Here is a 19,727-nt window from a genome sequence, read left to right as displayed (position 1 = left end):
TCCATTCCATTCCATTCCTTTCCATTCCATTCCATTCGATTCCATTCGATTCCATTCCATTCCATTCCATTCCATTCCATTCCATTCCATTCCATTCCATTCCATTCCGTTCTATTCGGGTTCATTCCATTCCATTCCATTCCATTCCATTCTATTCCATTGAATTCCATTCCATTCCATTCCATTCCATTCCATTCCATTCCATTCCATTCCATTCGATTCCATTCGATTCCATTCCCTTCCATTCCATTCCATTCCATTCCAATCCATTCCATTCTACTCGGGTTGATTCCATTCCATTCCATTCCATTCCATTCCGTTCCATTCCATTCCCTTCCATTCCATTCCATTCGGTTCCATTCGATTCCATTCGATTCCATTCCATTTCACTCCATTCCATTCCATTCCGTTCCGTTCCGTTCCGTTCGGTTCCGTTCCCTTCTATTCGGGTTGATTCAATTCTATTCCATTCCACTCCATTCGATTCCATTCGATTCCATTCGATTCCATTCCATTCCATTCCATTCCATTCCATTCCATTCCATTCCATTCCATTCTATTCTATTGAATTCCATTCCATTCCATTCCATTCCATTCCAATCCATTTCATTCTACTCGGCTTGATTCCATTCCATTCCATTCCATTCCATTCCATTCCATTCGATTCCTTTCCATTCCATTCCATTCCACTCGGGTTCATTCCATTCCATTCCATTCCATTCCATTCTATTCCATTGAATTCCATTCTATTCCATTCCATTGCATTCCATTCCATTCCATTCCATTCCATTCCATTCCTTTCCTTTCCATTCCATTCCATTCCATTCCATTCCGTTCTACTCGGGTTGATTCCATTCCATTCCATTCCATTCCATTCCATTGCATTCCATTCCCTTCAATTCGCTTCCATTCGATTCCATTCGATTCCATTCCATTCCATTCCATTCCATTCCATTCCATTCCATTCCAATCCATTCCATTCTACTCGGGTTGATTCCATTCTATTCCACTCCATTCCATTTGATTCCATTCGATTCCATTCGATTCCTTCCATTCCATTCCATTCCATTCTATTCCATTGAATTCCATTCCATTCCATTCCATTCCATTCCATTCCATTCCATTCCGTTCTACTCGGGTTGATTCCATTCCATTCCATTCCATTCCATTCCATTCCATTCCACTCGATTCCATTCGATTCGATTCCATTCCATTCCTTTCCATTCCATTCAATTCCAATCCATTCCATTCTACTCGGGTTGATTCCATTCCATTCCATTCCATTCCATTCCATTCCATTCCATTCCATTCCATTCCAATCCATTCGGTTCCATTCGATTCCATTCAATTCCATTCCATTTCACTCCATTCCATTCCGTTCCGTTCCATTCATTTCCTTTTCTTTCTACTCGGGTTGATTCCATTCTATTCCACTCCATTCCATTCGATTCCATTCGATTCCATTCTATTCCATTCCATTCCATTCCATTCCATTCCATTCCATCCCATTCCCTTCCCTTCTATTCTATTGAATTCCATTCCATTCCATTCCATTCCATTCCTATCCATTCCATTCTACTCGGGTTGATTCCATTCCATTCCATTCCATTCCATTCCGTTCTACTCGGGTTCATTCCATTTCATTCCATTCCATTCCATTCCATTCAATTCCATTCCATTCCATTCCATTCCGTTCTACTCGGGTCCATTCCATTCCATTCCATTCCATTCTATTCCATTTGATTCCATTCGATTCCATTCCATTCCATTCCATTCCATTCCATTCCATTCCATTCCATTCCATTCCATTTCATTCGATTCCATTCGATTCCATTCGATTCCATTCCATTCCATTCCATTCCATTCCATTCCATTCCCTTCCATTCCATTCCATTCGGTTCCATTCAATTCCATTCGATTCCATTCCATTTCACTCCATTCCGTTCCGTTCCGTTCCGTTCCGTTCCGTTCTACTCAGGTTGATTCCATTCTCTTCCACTCCATTCCATTCGATTCCATTCGATTCTATTCGATTCCATTCCATTCCATTCCATTCCATTCCATTCCATTCCATTCCATTCTATTCTATTGAATTCCATTCCATTCCATTCCATTCCATTCCAATCCTTTCCATTCTACTCGGGTTGATTCCATTCCATTCCATTCCATTCCATTCCTTTCCATTCCATTCCATTCGAATCCATTCCATTCCATTCCATTCCATTCCATTCCATTCCATTCCATTCCATTCCATTCCATTCCATTCCATTCCATTACGTTCTATTCGGGTTCATTCCATTCCATTCCATTCCATTCCATTCCATTCTATTCCATTGAATTCCATTCCATTCCATTCCATTCCATTCCATTCCATTCCATTCCATTCCATTCCATTCCGTTCTAATCGGGTTGATTCCATTCCATTCCATTCCATTCCATTCCATTCCATTCCATTTCATTCGATTCCATTCGATTCCATTCGATTCCATTCCATTCCATTCCATTCCATTCCATTCCCTTCCATTCCATTCCATTCGGTTCCATTCAATTCCATTCGATTCCATTCCATTTCACTCCATTCCGTTCCGTTCCGTTCCGTTAAGTTCCGTTCTACTCAGGTTGATTCCATTCTCTTCCACTCCATTCCATTCAATTCCATTCGATTCCATTCGATTCGATTCCAATCCATTCTATTCCATTCCATTCCATTCCAATCCATTCCATTCTACTCGGGCTGATTCCATTCTATTCCACTCCATTCCATTCGATTCCATTCGATTCCATTCCATGCCATTCCATTCCATTCCATTCCATTCCATTCCATTCCATTCCATTCCAATCCATTCCATTCTACACGGGTTGATTCCATTCCATTCCATTCCATTCCATTCCATTCCATTCCATTCCCTTCCATTCCAATCCATTCGGTTCCATTCGATTCCATTCGATTCCATTCCATTTCACTCCATTCCATTCCGTTCCGTTCCATTCCTTTCCTTTCCGTTCTACTCGGGTTGATTCCATTCTATTCCACTCCATTCCATTCGATTCCATTCGATTCCATTCTATTCCATTCCATTCCATTCCATTCTATTCCATTGAATTCCATTCCATTCCATTCCATTCCATTCCATTCCATTCCATTCCATTCCATTCCATTCCATTCCATTCCGTTCTACTCGGGTTGATTCCATTCCATTCCATTCCATTCCATTCCATTCCATTCCATTCCATTCCATTCCATTCCATTCGATTCCATTCGATTCCATTCGATTCCATTCCATTCCATTCCATTCCAATCCATTCCATTCTACTCGTGTTGATTCCAATCCATTCCATTCCATTCCATTCCATTCCATTCCATTCCCTTCCATTCCATTCCATTCGATTCCATTCAATTCCATTCCATTCCATTCCATTCAATTCCATTCCATTCCATTCCGTTCTACTCGGGTTCATTCCATTCCATTCCATTCCATTCCATTCTATTCCATTGAATTCCAATCCATTCCATTCCATTCCAATCCATTCCATTCCATTCCATTCCATTCCATTCCATTCCATTCCATTCCATTCCGTTCTACTCGGGTTGATTCCATTCCATTCCATTCCATTCCATTCCATTCCATTCCATTCCACTCCACTCCATTCCATTCCATTCCACTCCACTCAACTCCACTCCGCTCCACTCCACTCCAATCCACTCTACTCCACTCCATTCCATTCCATTCCTTTCCATTCCACTCGGGTTCATTCCATTCCATTCCATTCCATTCCATTCTATTCCATTGAATTCCATTCCATTCCATTCCATTCCATTCCATTCCATTCCATTCAATTCCATTCCTTTCCATTCCATTCCATTCCGTTCTACTTGGGTTGATTCCATTCCATTCCATTCCATTCCATTCCATTCCATTCCATTCCATTCCATTCGATTCCATTCCATTCGATTCCATTCGATTCCATTCCCTTCCATTCCATTCCATTCCATTCCAATCCATTCCATTCTACTCGGGTTGATTCCATTCCATTCCATTCCATTCCATTCCATTCCCTTCCATTCCATTCCATTCGGTTCCATTCGATTCCATTCGATTCCATTCCATTTCACTCCATTCCATTCCATTCCATTCCATTCCATTCCGTTCTATTCAGGTTCATTCCATTCCATTCCATTCCATTCCATTCCATTCTATTCCATTCAATTCCATTCCATTCCATTCCATTCCATTCCATTCCATTCCATTCCATTCCATTCCATTCCATTCCGTTCTACTCGGGTTGATTCCATTCCATTCCATTCCATTCCATTCCATTCCATTCCATTTCATTCGATTCCATTCGATTCCATTCCATTCCATTCCATTCCATTCCATTCCATTCCATTCCATTCCATTCCATTCCATTCGGTTCCATTCAATTCCATTCGATTCCATTCCATTTCATTCCATTCCATTCCGTTCCGTTCCGTTCCGTTCCGTTCTACTCAGGTTGATTCCATTCTCTTCCACTCCATTCCATTCAATTCCATTCGATTCCATTCGATTCGATTCCATTCCATTCCATTCCATTCCATTCCATTCCAATCCATTCCATTCTACTCGGGCTGATTCCATTCTATTCCACTCCATTCCATTCGATTCCATTCGATTCCATTCCATGCCATTCCATTCCATTCCATTCCATTCCATTCCATTCCATTCCAATCCATTCCATTCTACACGGGTTGATTCCATTCCATTCCATTCCATTCCATTCCATTCCATTCCATTCCATTCCCTTCCATTCCAATCCATTCGGTTCCATTCGATTCCATTCGATTCCATTCCATTTCACTCCATTCCATTCCGTTCCGTTCCATTCCTTTCCTTTCCGTTCTACTCGGGTTGATTCCATTCTATTCCACTCCATTCCATTCGATTCCATTCGATTCCATTCTATTCCATTCCATTCCATTCCATTCTATTCCATTGAATTCCATTCCATTCCATTCCATTCCATTTCATTCCATTCCATTCCATTCCATTCCATTCCATTCCATTCCATTCCATTCCATTCCGTTCTACTCGGGTTGATTCCATTCCATTCCATTCCATTCCATTCCATTCCATTCCATTCCATTCCATTCCATTCCATTCCATTCGATTCCATTCGATTCCATTCGATTCCATTCCATTCCATTCCATTCCATTCCATTCCAATCCGTTCCATTCTACTCGTGTTGATTCCAATCCATTCCATTCCATTCCATTCCATTCCATTCCATTCCCTTCCATTCCATTCCATTCGATTCCATTCAATTCCATTCCATTCCATTCCATTCAATTCCATTCCATTCCATTCCGTTCTACTCGGGTTCATTCCATTCCATTCCATTCCATTCCATTCTATTCCATTGAATTCCAATCCATTCCATTCCATTCCAATCCATTCCATTCCATTCCATTCCATTCCATTCCATTCCATTCCATTCCGTTCTACTCGGGTTGATTCCATTCCATTCCATTCCATTCCATTCCATTCCATTCCATTCCACTCCACTCCATTCCATTCCATTCCACTCCACTCAACTCCACTCCGCTCCACTCCACTCCAATCCACTCTACTCCACTCCATTCCATTCCATTCCTTTCCATTCCACTCGGGTTCATTCCATTCCATTCCATTCCATTCCATTCTATTCCATTGAATTCCATTCCATTCCATTCCATTCCATTCCATTCCATTCCATTCCATTCCATTCCTTTCCATTCCATTCCATTCCGTTCTACTTGGGTTGATTCCATTCCATTCCATTCCATTCCATTCCATTCCATTCCATTCCATTCCATTCGATTCCATTCGATTCCATTCCCTTCCATTTCATTCCATTCCATTCCAATCCATTCCATTCTACTCGGGTTGATTCCATTCCATTCCATTCCATTCCATTCCATTCCCTTCCATTCCATTCCATTCGGTTCCATTCGATTCCATTCGATTCCATTCCATTTCACTCCATTCCATTCCATTCCGTTCCGTTCCGTTCCGTTCGGTTCCGTTCCGTTCTATTCGGGTTGATTCAATTCAATTCCATTCCATTCCATTCGATTCCATTCAATTCCATTCGATTCCATTCCATTCCATTCCATTCCATTCCATTCCATTCCATTCCATTCTATTCTATTGAATTCCATTCCATTCCATTCCAATCCATTTCATTCTACTCGGGTTGATTCCATTCCATTCCATTCCATTCCATTCCATTCCATTCCGTTCGATTCCATTCCATTCCATTCCTTTCCACTCGGGTTCATTCCATTCCATTCCATTCCATTCCATTCCATTCTATTCCATTGAATTCCATTCTATTCCATTCCATTGCATTCCATTCCATTCCATTCCATTCCATTCCATTCCATTCCTTTCCATTCCATTCCATTCCATTCCATTCCTTTCCATTCCATTCCATTCCATTCCATTCCAATCCATTCCATTCCATTCTATTCCATTGAATTCCATTCCATTCCATTCCATTCCATTCCATTCCATTCCATTCCATTCCATTCCATTCCATTCCATTCCCTTCTACTCGGGTTGATTCCATTCCATTCCATTCCATTCCATTCCATTCCATTCCATTCCATTCCATTCCATTCCATTCCATTCCATGCCATTCCATGCCTTTCGGTTCCACTTGATTTAATTCGATTCCATTCCATTTCACTCCATTCCATTCCGTTCCATTCCGTTCCGTTCCGTTCCGTTCCATTCCGTTCCATTCCATTCCGTTCTACTCGGGTTGATTCCATTCTACTCCACTCCATTTCGTTCGATTCCATTCGATTCCATTCCATTCCATTCCATTCCATTCCATTCCATTCCATTCTATTCCATTGAACTCCATTCCATTCCATTCCATTCCATTCCAATCCATTCCAGTCTACTGGGGTTGATTCCATTCCATTCCGTTCCGTTCCGTTCCATTCCATTCCATTCCGTTCTACTCGGGTTCATTCCATTCCATTCCATTCCATTCCATTCTATTCCTTTGAATTCCATTCCGTTCCATTCCATTCCATTCCATTCCATTCCATTCCATTCCATTCTATTCCTTTGAATTCCATTCCATTCCATTCCATTCCATTCCATTCCATTCCATTCCATTCCATTCCTTTCCGTTCTACTCGGGTTGATTCCATTCCATTCCATTCCATTCCATTCCATTCCATTCCATTCGATTCCATTCGATTCCATTCCATTCCATTCCATTCCATTCCATTCCCTTCCATTCCAATCCATTCGGTTCCATTCAATTCCATTCGATTCCATTCCATTTCACTCCATTCCGTTCCGTTCCGTTCCGTTCCGTTCCGTTCTACTCAGGTTGATTCCATTCTATTCCACTCCATTCCATTCGATTCCATTCGATTCCATTCGATTCCATTCCATTCCATTCCATTCCATTCCATTCCATTCCATTCCATTCTATTCCATTGAATTCCATTCCATTCCATTCCATTCCATTCCATTCCAATCCTTTCCATTCTACTCGGGTTGATTCCATTCCATTCCATTCCATTCCATTCCTTTCCATTCCATTCCATTCGATTCCATTCGATTCCATTCCATTCCATTCCATTCCATTCCATTCCATTCCATTCCATTCCATTCCATTCCATTCCATTCCATTCCGTTCTATTCGGGTTCATTCCATTCCATTCCATTCCATTCCATTCCATTCTATTCTATTCCATTCCATTCCATTCCATTCCATTCCATTCCATTCCATTCCATTCCGTTCTACTCGGGTTGATTCCATTCCATTCCATTCCATTCCATTCCATTCCATTCCCTTCAATTCGATTCCATTCGATTCCATTCGATTCGATTCCATTCCATTCCATTCCATTCCATTCCATTCCAATCCATTCCATTCTACTCGGGTTGATTCCATTCTATTCCACTCCATTCCATTCGATTCCATTCGATTCCATTCGATTCCATTCCATTCCATTCCATTCCATTCCATTCCATTCCATTCTATTCCATTGAATTCCATTCCATTCCATTCCATTCCATTCCATTCCATTCCATTCCATTCCATTCCATTCGATTCCATTCCGTTCTACTCGGGTTGATTCCATTCCATTCCATTCAGTTCGATTCCATTCCATTCCACTCGATTCCATTCGATTCGATTCCATTCCATTCCATTTTATTCCATTCCATTCCAATCAATTCCATTTTACTCGGTTTGATTCCATTCCATTCCATTCCATTCCATTCCATTCCATTCCATTCCATTCCATTCCCTTCCATTCCAATCCATTCGGTTCCATTCGATTCCATTCGATTCCATTCCATTTCACTCCATTCCATTCCGTTCCGTTCCATTCCTTTCCTTTCCGTTCTACTCGGGTTGATTCCATTCTATTCCACTCCATTCCATTCGATTCCATTCGATTCCATTCTATTCCATTCCATTCCATTCCATTCCATTCCATTCCATCCCATTCCCTTCCCTTTTATTCTATTGAATTCCATTCCATTCCATTCCATTCCATTCCATTCCTATCCATTCCATTCTACTCGGGTTGATTCCATTCCATTCCATTCCATTCCATTCCGTTCTACTCGGGTTCATTCCATTCCATTCCATTCCATTCCATTCCATTCCATTCCATTCCATTCCGTTCTACTCGGGTCCATTCCATTCCATTCCATTCCATTCTATTCCATTCGGTTCCATTCGATTCCCTTCCATTCCATTCCATTCCATTCCATTCCATTCCATTCCATTCCAATCCATTCCGTTCTACTCGGGTTGATTCCATTCCATTCCATTCCATTCCATTCCATTCCATTCCTTTCCATTCCATTCCATTCCATTCCATTCCTTTCCATTCCATTCCATTCCATTCCATTCCAATCCATTCCATTCCATTCTATTCCATTGAATTCCATTCCATTCCATTCCATTCCATTCCATTCCATTCCATTCCATTCCATTCCATTCCATTCCATTCCCTTCTACTCGGGTTGATTCCATTCCATTCCATTCCATTCCATTCCATTCCATTCCATTCCATTCCATTCCATTCCATTCCATTCCATGCCATTCCATGCCTTTCGGTTCCACTTGATTTAATTCGATTCCATTCCATTTCACTCCATTCCATTCCGTTCCATTCCGTTCCGTTCCGTTCCGTTCCATTCCGTTCCATTCCATTCCGTTCTACTCGGGTTGATTCCATTCTACTCCACTCCATTTCGTTCGATTCCATTCGATTCCATTCCATTCCATTCCATTCCATTCCATTCCATTCCATTCTATTCCATTGAACTCCATTCCATTCCATTCCATTCCATTCCAATCCATTCCAGTCTACTGGGGTTGATTCCATTCCATTCCGTTCCGTTCCGTTCCGTTCCGTTCCATTCCGTTCTACTCGGGTTCATTCCATTCCATTCCATTCCATTCCATTCTATTCCTTTGAATTCCATTCCATTCCATTCCATTCCATTCCATTCCATTCCATTCCATTCCATTCTATTCCTTTGAATTCCATTCCATTCCATTCCATTCCATTCCATTCCATTCCATTCCATTCCATTCCTTTCCGTTCTACTCGGGTTGATTCCATTCCATTCCATTCCATTCCATTCCATTCCATTCCATTCCATTCGATTCCATTCGATTCCATTCCATTCCATTCCATTCCATTCCATTCCCTTCCATTCCAATCCATTCGGTTCCATTCAATTCCATTCGATTCCATTCCATTTCACTCTATTCCTTTCCGTTCCGTTCCGTTCCGTTCCGTTCTACTCAGGTTGATTCCATTCTATTCCACTCCATTCCATTCGATTCCATTCGATTCCATTCGATTCCATTCCATTCCATTCCATTCCATTCCATTCCATTCCATTCCATTCCATTCTATTCCATTGAATTCCATTCCATTCCATTCCATTCCATTCCATTCCAATCCTTTCCATTCTACTCGGGTTGATTCCATTCCATTCCATTCCATTCCATTCCTTTCCATTCCATTCCATTCGATTCCATTCGATTCCATTCCATTCCATTCCATTCCATTCCATTCCATTCCATTCCATTCCATTCCATTCCATTCCATTCCATTCCGTTCTATTCGGGTTCATTCCATTCCATTCCATTCCATTCCATTCCATTCCATTCTATTCCATTGAATTCCATTCCATTCCATTCCATTCCATTCCCTTCCATTCCGTTCTACTCGGGTTGATTCCATTCCATTCCATTCCATTCCATTCCATTCCATTCCCTTCAATTCGATTCCATTCGATTCCATTCGATTCGATTCCATTCCATTCCATTCCATTCCATTCCATTCCAATCCATTCCATTCTACTCGGGTTGATTCCATTCTATTCCACTCCATTCCATTCGATTCCATTCGATTCCATTCGATTCCATTCCATTCCATTCCATTCCATTCCATTCCATTCCATTCTATTCCATTGAATTCCATTCCATTCCATTCCATTCCATTCCATTCCATTCCATTCCATTCCATTCCATTCGATTCCTTTCCGTTCTACTCGGGTTGATTCCATTCCATTCCATTCAGTTCGATTCCATTCCATTCCACTCGATTCCATTCGATTCGATTCCATTCCATTCCATTTTATTCCATTCCATTCCAATCAATTCCATTTTACTCGGGTTGATTCCATTCCATTCCATTCCATTCCATTCCATTCCATTCCATTCCATTCCATTCCATTCCCTTCCATTCCAATCCATTCGGTTCCATTCGATTCCATTCGATTCCATTCCATTTCACTCCATTCCATTCCGTTCCGTTCCATTCCTTTCCTTTCCGTTCTACTCGGGTTGATTCCATTCTATTCCACTCCATTCCATTCGATTCCATTCGATTCCATTCTATTCCATTCCATTCCATTCCATTCCATTCCATTCCATCCCATTCCCTTCCCTTTTATTCTATTGAATTCCATTCCATTCCATTCCATTCCATTCCTATCCATTCCATTCTACTCGGGTTGATTCCATTCCATTCCATTCCATTCCATTCCGTTCTACTCGGGTTCATTCCATTCCATTCCATTCCATTCCATTCCATTCCATTCCATTCCATTCCGTTCTACTCGGGTCCATTCCATTCCATTCCATTCCATTCTATTCCATTCGGTTCCATTCGATTCCCTTCCGTTCCATTCCATTCCATTCCATTCCATTCCATTCCATTCCAATCCATTCCGTTCTACTCGGGTTGATTGCATTCCATTCAATTCCATTCCATTCCATTCCATTCCATTCCATTTCTTTCGATTCCATTCGATTCCATTCGATTCCATTCCATTCCATTCCATTCCATTCCATTCCATTCCCTTCCATTCCATTCCATTCGGTTCCATTCAATTCCATTCGATTCCATTCCATTTCACTCCATTCCGTTCCGTTCCGTTCCGTTCCGTTCCGTTCCGTTCTACTCAGGTTGATTCCATTCTATTCCACTCCATTCCATTCGATTCCATTCGATTCCATTCGATTCCATTCCATTCCATTCCATTCCATTCCATTCTATTCCATTGAATTCCATTCCATTCCATTCCATTCCATTCCAATCCTTTCCATTCTACTCGGGTTAATTCCATTCCATTCCATTCCATTCCTTTCCTTTCCATTCCATTCCATTCGATTCCATTCGATTCCATTCCATTCCATTCCATTCCATTCCATTCCATTCCATTCCATTCCATTCCATTCCGTTCCATTCCATTCCATTCCATTCCATTCTGTTCTACTCCGGTTGATTCCATTCCATTCCATTCCATTCCATTCCCTTCAATTCGATTCCATTCGATTCCATTCGATTCGATTCCATTCAATTCCATTGCATTCCATCCCATTCCATTCCAATCCATTCCATTCTACTCGGGTTGATTCCATTCTATTCCACTCCATTCCATTCGATTCCATTCGATTCCATTCGATTCCATTCCATTCCATTCAATTCCATTCCATTCCATTCCATTCTATTCCATTGAATTCCATTACATTCCATTCCATTCCATTCCATTCCATTCCATTCCATTCCATTCCTTTCTACTCGGGTTGATTCCATTCCATTCCATTCCATTCCATTCCATTCCATTCCATTCCATTCCATTCCATTCCATTCCATTCCACTCGATTCCATTCGATTCGATTCCATTCCATTCCATTCCATTCCATTCCATTCCAATCCATTCCATTCTACTCGGGTTGATTCCATTCCATTCCATTCCATTCCATTCCATTCCATTCCATTCCATTCCATTCCATTCCCTTCCATTCCAATCCATTCGGTTCCATTCGATTCCATTCGATTCCATTCCATTTCACTCCATTCCATTCCATTCCGTTCCATTCCTTTCCTTTCCGTTCTACTCGGGTTGATTCCATTCTATTCCACTCCATTCCATTCGATTCCATTCGATTCCATTCTATTCCATTCCATTCCATTCCATTCGATTCCATTCAAATCCATTCGATTCCATTCCATTCCATTCCATTCCATTCCATTCCATTCCATTCCATTCTATTCTATTGAATTCCATTCCATTCCATTCCATTCCATTCCAATCCATTTCATTCTACTCGGGTTGATTCCATTCCATTCCATTCCATTCCATTCCATTCCATTCGATTCCATTCCATTCCATTCCATTCCACTCGGGTTCATTCCATTCCATTCCATTCCATTCAATTCTATTCCATTGAATTCCATTCTATTCCATTCCATTGCATTCCATTCCATTCCATTCCATTCCATTCCATTCCATTCCATTCCATTCCATTCCTTTCCATTCCATTCCATTCCATTCCATTCCAATCCATTCAATTCCATTCTATTCCATTGAATTCCATTCCATTCCATTCCATTCCATTCCATTCCATTCCATTCCATTCCATTGAATTCCATTCCATTCCATTCCATTCCATTCCATTCCATTCCATTCCGTTCTACTCGGGTTGATTCCATTCCATTCCATTCCATTCCATTCCATTCCATTCCATTCCATTCCATTCCATTCCATTCCATTCCATTCCATTCCATTCCATTCCATTCCATGCCATTCCATGCCTTTCGGTTCCATTCGATTCCATTCGATTCCATTCCATTTCACTCCATTCCATTCCGTTCCGTTCCGTTCCGTTCCGTTCCGTTCCGTTCCATTCCGTTCCATTCCATTCCGTTCTACTCGGGTTGATTCCGTTCTACTCCACTCCATTCCGTTCGATTCCATTCGATTCCATTCCATTCCATTCCATTCCATTCCTTTCCATTCCATTCTATTCCATTGAACTCCATTCCATTCCATTCCATTCCATTCCAAACCATTCCAGTCTACTCGGGTTGATTCCATTCCATTCCGTTCCGTTCCGTTCCGTTTCGTTCCATTCCGTTCTACTCGGGTTCATTCCATTCCATTCCATTCCATTCCATTCCATTCTATTCCTTTGAATTCCATTCCATTCCATTCCATTCCATTCCATTCGATTCCATTCCATTCCATTCCGTTCTACTCGGGTTGATTCCATTCCATTCCATTCCATTCCATTCGATTCCATTCGATTCCATTCGATTCCATTCCATTCCATTCCATGCCATTCCATTCCCTTCCATTCCATTCCATTCGGTTCCATTCAATTCCATTCGATTCCATTCCATTTCACTCCATTCCGTTCCGTTCCGTTCCGTTCCGTTCCTTTCTACTCAGGTTGATTCCATTCTATTCCACTCCATTCCATTCGATTCCATTCGATTCCATTCGATTCCATGCCATTCCATTCCATTCCATTCCATTCCATTCCATTCCATTCCATTCCATTCTATTCCATTGAATTCCATTCCATTCCATTCCATTCCATTCCAATTCTTTCCATTCTACTCGGGTTGATTCCATTCCATTCCATTCCATTCCATTCCTTTCCATTCCATTCCATTCGATTCCATTCGATTCCATTCCATTCCATTCCATTCCATTCCATTCCATTCCATTCCGTTCTACTCGGCTTGATTCCATTCCATTCCATTCCATTCCATTCCATTCCATTCCCTTCAATTCGATTCCATTCGATTCCATTCGATTCGATTCCATTCCATTCCATTCCATTCCAATCCATTCCATTCTACTCGGGTTGATTCCATTCTATTCCACTCCATTCCATTCGATTCCATTCGATTCCATTCCATTCCATTCCATTCCATTCCATTCCATTCCATTCCATTCCATTCTATTCCATTGAATTCCATTCCATTCCATTCCATTCCATTCCATTCCATTCCATTCCATTCCGTTCTACTCGGGTTGATTCCATTCCATTCCATTCCATTCCATTCCATTCCATTCCATTCCATTCCACTCGATTCCATTCAATACGATTCCATTCCATTCCATTCCATTCCATTCCATTCCAATCCAATCCATTCCATTCTACTCGGGTTGATTCCATTCCATTCCATTCCATTCCATTCCATTCCATTCCATTCCATTCCATTCCCTTCCATTCCAATCCATTCGGTTCCATTCGATTCCATTCGATTCCATTCCATTTCACTCCATTCCATTCCATTCCGTTCCATTCCTTTCCTTTCCGTTCTACTCGGGTTGATTCCATTCTATTCCATTCCATTCCATTCCATTCCATTCCATCCCATTCCCTTCCCTTCTATTCTATTGTATTCCATTCCATTCCATTCCATTCCATTCCTATCCATTCCATTCTACTCGGGTTGATTCCATTCCATTCCATTCCATTCCATTCCGTTCTACTCGGGTTCATTCCATTCCATTCCATTCCATTCCATTCCATTCCATTCCATTCCATTCCCTTCAATTCGATTCCATTCGATTCCATTCGATTCGATTCCATTCCATTCCATTCCATTCCATTCCAATCCATTCCATTCTACTCGGGTTGATTCCATTCTATTCCACTCCATTCCATTGGATTCCATTCGTTTCCATTCGATTCCATTCCATTCCATTCCATTCCATTCCATTCCATTCTATTCCATTGAATTCCATTCCATTCCATTCCATTCCATTCCATTCCATTCCATTCCGTTCTACTCGGGTTGATTCCATTCCATTCCATTCCATTCCATTCCATTCCATTCCACTCGATTCCATTCGATTCGATTCCATTCCATTCCATTCCATTCCATTCCATTCCATTCCATTCCATTCCATTCCATTCCATTCCGTTCTACTCGGGTCCATTCCATTCCATTCCATTCCATTCTATTCCATTCGATTCCATTCGATTCCATTCCATTCCATTCCATTCCATTCCAATCCATTCCGTTCTACTCGGGTTGATTGCATTCCATTCCATTCCATTCCATTCCATTCCATTCCATTCCATTCCATTTCATTCGATTCCATTCGATTCCATTCGATTCCATTCCATTCCATTCCATTCCATTCCATTCCCTTCCATTCCATTCCATTCGGTTCCATTCAATTCCATTCGATTCCATTCCATTTCACTCCATTCCGTTCCGTTCCGTTCCGTTCCGTTCCGTTCCGTTCTACTCAGGTTGATTCCATTCTATTCCACTCCATTCCATTCGATTCCATTCGATTCCATTCGATTCCATTCCATTCCATTCCATTCCATTCCATTCCATTCCATTCCATTCTATTCCATTGAATTCCATTCCATTCCATTCCATTCCATTCCATTCCAATCCTTTCCATTCTACTCGGGTGGATTCCATTCCATTCCATTCCATTCCATTCCTTTCCATTCCATTCCATTCGATTCCATTTGATTCCATTCCATTCCATTCCATTCCATTCCATTCCATTCCATTCCATTCCATTCCATTCCGTTCTATTCGGGTTCATTCCACTCCATTCCATTCCATTCCATTCCATTCTATTCCATTGAATTCCATTCCATTCCCTTCCATTCCATTCCATTCCATTCCATTCCATTCCGTTCTACTCGGGTTGATTCCATTCCATTCCATTCCATTCCATTCCATTCCATTCCCTTCAATTTGATTCCATTCGATTCCATTCGATTCGATTCCATTCCATTCCATTCCATTCCATTCCATTCCAATCCATTCCATTCTACTCGGGTTGATTCCATTCTATTCCACTCCATTCCATTCGATTCCATTCGATTCCATTCGATTCCATTCCATTCCATTCCATTCCATTCCATTCCATTCCATTCTATTCCATTGAATTCCATTCCATTCCATTCCATTCCATTCCATTCCATTCCATTCCATTCCATTCCATTCCATTCCATTCCATTCCATTCCGTTCTACTCGGGTTGATTCCATTCCATTCCATTCAGTTCGATTCCATTCCATTCCACTCGATTCCATTCGATTCGATTCCATTCCATTCCATTTTATTCCATTCCATTCCAATCAATTCCATTTTACTCGGGTTGATTCCATTCCATTCCATTCCATTCCATTCCATTCCATTCCATTCCATTCCATTCCATTCCATTCCCTTCCATTCCAATCCATTCGGTTCCATTCGATTCCATTCGATTCCATTCCATTTCACTCCATTCCATTCCGTTCCGTTCCATTCCTTTCCTTTCCGTTCTACTCGGGTTGACTCCATTCTATTCCACTCCATTCCATTCGATTCCATTCGATTCCATTCTATTCCATTCCATTCCATTCCATTCCATTCCATTCCATTCCATCCCATTCCCTTCCCTTCTATTCTATTGAATTCCATTCCATTCCATTCCATTCCATTCCTATCCATTCCATTCTACTCGGGTTGATTCCATTCCATTCCATTCCATTCCATTCCGTTCTACTCGGGTTCATTCCATTCCATTCCATTCCATTCCATTCCATTCCATTCCATTCCATTCCATTCCGTTCTACTCGGGTCCATTCCATTCCATTCCATTCCATTCTATTCCATTCGGTTCCATTCGATTCCCTTCCATTCCATTCCATTCCATTCCATTCCATTCCAATCCATTCCGTTCTACTCGGGTTGATTGCATTCCATTCAATTCCATTCCATTCCATTCCATTCCATTCCATTTCTTTCGATTCCATTCGATTCCATTCAATTCCATTCCATTCCATTCCATTCCATTCCATTCCCTTCCATTCCATTCCATTCGGTTCCATTCAATTCCATTCGATTCCATTCCATTTCACTCCATTCCGTTCCGTTCCGTTCCGTTCCGTTCCGTTCCGTTCTACTCAGGTTGATTCCATTCTATTCCACTCCATTCTATTCGATTCCATTCGATTCCATTCGATTCCATTCCATTCCATTCCATTCCATTCCATTCTATTCCATTGAATTCCATTCCATTCCATTCCATTCCATTCCAATCCTTTCCATTCTACTCAGGTTAATTCCATTCCATTCCATTCCATTCCATTCCTTTCCATTCCATTCCATTCGATTCCATTCGATTCCATTCCATTCCATTCCATTCCATTCCATTCCATTCCATTCCATTCCATTCCATTCCATTCCGTTCTATTCGGGTTCATTCCATTCCATTCCATTCCATTCCATTCTATTCCATTGAATTCCATTCCATTCCATTCCATTCCATTCCATTCCATTCCATTCCATTCCATTCCGTTCTACTCGGGTTGATTCCATTCCATTCCATTCCATTCCATTCCCTTCAATTCGATTCCATTCGATTCCATTCGATTCGATTCCATTCCATTCCATTTCATTCCATCCCATTCCATTCCAATCCATTCCATTCTACTCGGGTTGATTCCATTCTATTCCACTCCATTCCATTCGATTCCATTCGATTCCATTCGATTCCATTCCATTCCATTCAATTCCATACCATTCCATTCCATTCTATTCCATTGAATTCCATTCCATTCCATTCCATTCCATTCCATTCCATTCCATTCCATTCCATTCCGTTCTACTCGGGTTGATTCCATTCCATTCCATTCCATTCCATTCCATTCCATTCCATTCCATTCCATTCCATTCCATTCCATTCCATTCCATTCCACTCGATTCCATTCGATTCGATTCCATTCCATTCCATTCCATTCCATTCCATTCCAATCCATTCCATTCTACTCGGGTTGATTCCATTCCATTCCATTCCATTCCATTCCATTCCATTCCATTCCATTCCATTCCATTCCATTCCCTTCCATTCCAATCCATTCGGTTCCATTCGATTCCATTCGATTCCATTCCATTTCACTCCATTCCATTCCGTTCCGTTCCATTCCTTTCCTTTCCGTTCTACTCGGGTTGATTCCATTCTATTCCACTCCATTCCATTCGATTCCATTCGATTCCATTCTATTCCATTCCATTCCATTCCATTCCATTCCATTAAAATCCATTCGATTCCATTCCATTCCATTCCATTCCATTCCATTCCATTCCATTCTATTCTATTGAATTCCATTCCATTCCATTCCATTCCATTCCAATCCATTTCATTCTACTCGGGTTGATTCCATTCCATTCCATTCCATTCCATTCCATTCCATTCCATTCGATTCCATTCCATTCCATTCCATTCCACTCGGGTTCATTCCATTCCATTCCATTCCATTCCATTCTATTCCATTGAATTCCATTCTATTCCATTCCATTGCATTCCATTCCATTCCATTCCATTCCATTCCATTCCATTCCATTCCATTCCTTTCCATTCCATTCCATTCCATTCCATTCCAATCCATTCCATTCCTTTCTATTCCATTGAATTCCATTCCATTCCATTCCATTCCATTCCATTCCATTCCATTCCATTCCATTCCATTCCATTCCATTCCATTCCATTCCATTCCATTCCGTTCTACTCGGGTTGATTCCATTCCATTCCATTCCATTCCATTCCATTCCATTCCATTCCATTCCATTCCATTCAATTCCATTCCATTCCATTCCATTCCATTCCATTCCATGCCATTCCATGCCTTTCGGTTCCATTCGATTCCATTCGATTCCATTCCATTTCACTCCATTCCATTCCATTCCGTTCCGTTCCGTTCCGTTCCGTTCCGTTCCATTCCGTTCCATTCCATTCCGTTCTACTCGGGTTGATTCCATTCTACTCCACTCCATTCCGTTCGATTCCATTCGATTCCATTCCATTCCATTCCATTCCATTCCTTTCCATTCCATTCCATTCCATTCTATTCCATTGAACTCCATTCCATTCCATTCCATTCCATTCCAAACCATTCCAGTCTACTCGGGTTGATTCCATTCCATTCCGTTCCGTTCCGTTCCGTTTCGTTCCATTCCGTTCTACTCGGGTTCATTCCATTCCATTCCATTCCATTCCATTCCATTCTATTCCTTTGAATTCCATTCCATTCCATTCCATTCCATTCCATTCGATTCCATTCCATTCCATTCCGTTCTACTCGGGTTGATTCCATTCCATTCCATTCCATTCCATTCCATTCCATTCCATTCCATTCGATTCCATTCGATTCCATTCGATTCCATTCCATTCCATTCCATGCCATTCCATTCCCTTCCATTCCATTCCATTCGGTTCCATTCAATTCCATTCGATTCCATTCCATTTCACTCGTTCCGTTCCGTTCCGTTCCGTTCCGTTCCGTTCTACTCAGGTTGATTCCATTCTATTCCACTCCATCCCATTCGATTCCATTCGATTCCATTCGATTCCATGCCATTCCATTCCATTCCATTCCATTCCATTCCA

This window comes from Gorilla gorilla, chromosome 14 (genome assembly GCF_029281585.2).
Source record: "Gorilla gorilla gorilla isolate KB3781 chromosome 14, NHGRI_mGorGor1-v2.1_pri, whole genome shotgun sequence".
Lineage (NCBI taxonomy): Eukaryota > Metazoa > Chordata > Mammalia > Primates > Hominidae > Gorilla > Gorilla gorilla.
This window is presented reverse-complemented; position numbering follows the sequence as displayed.